The following is a 5,000-nucleotide window of genomic DNA, read 5'->3' on the forward strand; positions in this document are numbered from 1 at the left end:
TGGGGCGACCGAGCAGCAGACGGCGTCGCGGCGCCGAGCGCCGGGCGGCGGCGCATCCTCAGCGCACAAAGTCCTCAATCGGACCAGCACACTGCAGATGGCCACCGCGCTTCGCACCGGGCCCGCGAGGACCTACTTTGGCCGCAAGGCGCCGCGAGCAGGGGGCGCCGGCGCGCAGCTGCGCCGCCTGCCGCGTCCGTCGGCCGGCGCGCCTGCCACTGGCCGCCCCCACCAGCCGGCTGTAGCGCGTGCGCCCACGCACCGCGCTGCCAGCACGCCGGGCGGCCCCCCCTCACCGGCCGGGGACGGTCCCACCCAGCCACCGCCGCGTATCGCCTCACACCCAGATCCCCCCCCCCCCCCCCCCCCCCCCTTTCACGTTCGTGGGCATGGTGGGTATCCCTGAAACAACCGGTTAATAGCTCGACCGATCGTCGCCAACACTGATTCACCTCTAGCGAGAACAACCGCACCACAACGGGTTACCAGTTGTTCATTTGCGTAACGTCACCAGCAAACGTACACGTCCATCGCCATTTGCAACGAGTATTGCATGCCTGTGTCAGGTGTCACAACACACTACGTCTGCCCACATAGATGCAACAACATGTGCACGCCTAGAGAACACGTGGAAGGTCGACCCCGTACGTATGCGGTGTCCATTGCGCGAACGACTGTCAGCCGGCCTCTGCAGCATGTCGCAGATGTGGAACACGGTGCAACATGCTATCACGGTGTGTGAGAAGAGACGACTACGTCCGAATACACGCTCCACTACATCAACAGACTGCTCATGCTGATCGCCATCCAGGGCGTCCGTTCCTCCCACACGTCTGTATGGCGTACCACACTGCAATCCAGCTCTTATAGGGAGACGACACGTAGCTGCGTGCACAATATTTGGACTGTATGGTCCGCCGTTGCTAGGCGCAGTCGTCATACGGCCACATGTGCCACGATGTATCATTCAGTACATACGGACCAATGTGCAGTACAGTTTGTGGGTTTTGCGTACATCGGCGGACAGGTGACAGGCCGTACCACAACGTAGGCTGAGTACGTCGGCATGCGAAGGGCGTTGAACATGCAAACTTCTCACCGACCAGCTTGCGAAGGCAGGGGGGAAGGGGGGGGGGCATGTACGTCCTGCTGCTATCCACATTACAGTGTATAGCAGGAGCATGTGGAAAGTCAGCAACACCTGCAAGGTGTTTAACATGACGCGATACACAGGGGACCGGGCAGTGCGAGTAGCGAACTATATTGCGAGGGTTGCGGTTAGGCAACACTACACTAATTTAACGAGTTGCATAACAATTACAGAGCAGGTTCAGCGACAACGTGCGTCAGGTTAAGGCGCAATATAGTTTTGGTTACGGCGCACTTTAGGTTAGGTTAAGGCATATTATAGGTTAGGTTAAGGCATATTATAGGTTAGGTTAAGGCATATTATAGGTTAGGTTAAGGCATATTATAGGTTAGGTTAAGGCATATTATAGGTTAGGTTAAGGCATATTATAGGTTAGGTTAAGGCATATTATAGGTTAGGTTAAGGCATATTATAGGTTAGGTTAAGGCATATTATAGGTTAGGTTAAGGCATATTATAGGTTAGGTTAAGGCATATTATAGGTTAGGTTAAGGCATATTATAGGTTACGTTACGGCACAACATGGGTTACGTTACGGCACAACATGGGTTACGTTACGGCACAACATGGGTTACGTTACGGCACAACATGGGTTACGTTACGGCACAACATGGGTTACGTTACGGCACAACATGGGTTACGTTACGGCACAACATGGGTTACGTTACGGCACAACATGGGTTACGTTACGGCACAACATGGGTTACGTTACGGCACAACATGGGTTACGTTACGGCACAACATGGGTTACGTTACGGCACAACATGGGTTACGTTAAGGCACAAATTAGGTTAGGTTAAGGCACAAACTAGGTTAGGTTAAGGCACAAACTAGGTTAGGTTAAGGCACAACGTAGGTTAGGTTAAGGCACAACGTAGGTTAGGTTAAGGCACAACGTAGGTTAGGTTAAGGCACAACGTAGGTTAGGTTAAGGCACAACGTAGGTTAGGTTAAGGCACAACGTAGGTTAGGTTAAGGCACAAATTAGGTTAGGTTAAGGCACAAATTAGGTTAGGTTAAGGCACAAATTAGGTTAGGTTAAGGCACAAATTAGGTTAGGTTAAGGCACAAATTAGGTTAGGTTAAGGCACAAATTAGGTTAGGTTAAGGCACAAATTAGGTTAGGTTAAGGCACAAATTAGGTTAGGTTAAGGCACAAATTAGGTTAGGTTAAGGCACAAATTAGGTTAGGTTAAGGCACAAATTAGGTTAGGTTAAGGCACAACGTAGGTTAGGTTAAGGCACAACGTAGGTTAGGTTAAGGCACAACGTAGGTTAGGTTAAGGCACAACGTAGGTTAGGTTAAGGCACAACGTAGGTTAGGTTAAGGCACAACGTAGGTTAGGTTAAGGCACAACGTAGGTTAGGTTAAGGCACAACGTAGGTTAGGTTAAGGCACAACGTAGGTTAGGTTAAGGCACAACGTAGGTTAGGTTAAGGCACAACGTAGGTTAGGTTAAGGCACAACGTAGGTTAGGTTAAGGCACAACGTAGGTTAGGTTAAGGCACAACGTAGGTTAGGTTAAGGCACAACGTAGGTTAGGTTAAGGCACAACGTAGGTTAGGTTAAGGCACAACGTAGGTTAGGTTAAGGCACAAATTAGGTTAGGTTAAGGCACAAATTAGGTTAGGTTAAGGCACAAATTAGGTTAGGTTAAGGCACAAATTAGGTTAGGTTAAGGCACAAATTAGGTTAGGTTAAGGCACAAATTAGGTTAGGTTAAGGCACAAATTAGGTTAGGTTAAGGCACAAATTAGGTTAGGTTAAGGCACAATGTAGGTTAGGTTAAGGCACAACGTAGGTTAGGTTAAGGCACAACGTAGGTTAGGTTAAGGCACAACGTAGGTTAGGTTAAGGCACAACGTAGGTTAGGTTAAGGCACAACGTAGGTTAGGTTAAGGCACAACGTAGGTTAGGTTAAGGCACAACGTAGGTTAGGTTAAGGCACAACGTAGGTTAGGTTAAGGCACAACGTAGGTTAGGTTAAGGCACAACGTAGGTTAGGTTAAGGCACAACGTAGGTTAGGTTAAGGCACAACGTAGGTTAGGTTAAGGCACAACGTAGGTTAGGTTAAGGCACAACGTAGGTTAGGTTAAGGCACAACGTAGGTTAGGTTAAGGCACAACGTAGGTTAGGTTAAGCACAACGTAGGTTAGGTTAAGGCACAACGTAGGTTAGGTTAAGGCACAACGTAGGTTAGGTTAAGGCACAACGTAGGTTAGGTTAAGGCACAACGTAGGTTAGGTTAAGGCACAACGTAGGTTAGGTTAAGGCACAACGTAGGTTAGGTTAAGGCACAACGTAGGTTAGGTTAAGGCACAACGTAGGTTAGGTTAAGGCACAACGTAGGTTAGGTTAAGCACAACGTAGGTTAGGTTAAGGCACAACGTAGGTTAGGTTAAGGTACAATATAGGTTAGGTTAAGGTACAATATAGGTTAGGTTAAGGTACGATATAGGTTAGGTTAAGGTACGATATAGGTTAGGTTAAGGTACAATATAGGTTAGGTTAAGGTACGATATAGGTTAGGTTAAGGTACAATATGGCGTAGGTTCAGATACACATTGTTGTAGGGAAAGGTGTATTGGGGGGGGGGGCGGCGGCAGGTTCGTTGATAGTGATTATCGTAATTGGATGCCTGCGGTATTATCTGATTTGTCACGTCAGGATGCACTTTTGGCTCATGACAGGCGGCGCTCCAATTCCATGGTTGTGGCAGATCTGTGTCTTTCATTCCTGCCATTGAATGTGTGCTGTGACAGGAGGCAGTATTGTGATGTTGGGTGCACCCCTGTGTAGGACATGTGTGGGTGTTCGTGGCTTAGCTGAGCAATGTGCGGATGTCGGAAGGGTGGGATATTGTGTTTTCTGGGTGGACCTCCCGGTCTGGTAATGATAGTGTGGATTGTGTCATGTGGCGGAGAGGATGCACTGGATGTTCTTCCATGCTGGTGGTTAGATATTGTGTGTGTGCCTGTTACAGGCAGAGAGTAGTGTGTGATAAGAGAGTAGTGTGTGATAAGAGAGTAGTGTGTGATAAGAGTGTCTGGCTGACGTGTGGTTCTCATTGTGTGCAGAGTCTTTCAGCATGTATAGGGACGGTTGTATACATTGTATTCTGATGGCTCTGCATCTATTACTCATCAGTGCCGTGTATACGGTTACTCTGGTTCCAGTCGAAACTGTTCTATCTCTGTACATTAGTGACACTGCGGCTCCACTATGTTGCCGCCCCTGTCGGCCGTTTCCCCCAGTGTATGGCTAATGATTATCAGCAATCAGTCTATTAGTCAATACCGGTAGTGTGACGACGTCAAATGTCCGGGATGGGGGAAGCTACACCCTTCCCGTGGGTCAGGGCCTAGAAAGACTCTTCCCACGCAGGAGACTCGGACTGTCGTTACTCTTCCGAACATATATGTGCCCAGCGTTTTTTGTGACTGCGAGTGCAACGCCCACGGGTGCCGACATGGATGGGGCGCTTCCTAGCTGATGGCTCAGCATGAGAATCCGTACAGTGAGCAATGCGATCGCGTCTGTAGCTTGTAAGTGGTACAGCTCGCAGCTCATGAATAGGGACAGCAGGAATGTCGCATATTGGAAATATCTCTTCATGAAACGCATGTTATAGGTGTGGATTGCACCTTACGAGTGCGGGAAACGTCCGCCGTTCATCCGCTGGCGATGCGAGTTTGGCGGTTGGGGTGGGGCACGAACGGGTGCAGGTGGTGTGATTGCCGGTCCACGACTTCGTGCGGCAGAGGCACTGGCGTATGGGTGCTGTGGTCGAGAGAGGCTGCATGCTTTGTGGGTGGCGTCGAAAGATGGGCACTGTGGGCCCATCGATGT

The sequence above is a fragment of the Schistocerca serialis genome, chromosome 4, assembly GCF_023864345.2.
Source record: "Schistocerca serialis cubense isolate TAMUIC-IGC-003099 chromosome 4, iqSchSeri2.2, whole genome shotgun sequence".
NCBI lineage: Eukaryota > Metazoa > Arthropoda > Insecta > Orthoptera > Acrididae > Schistocerca > Schistocerca serialis.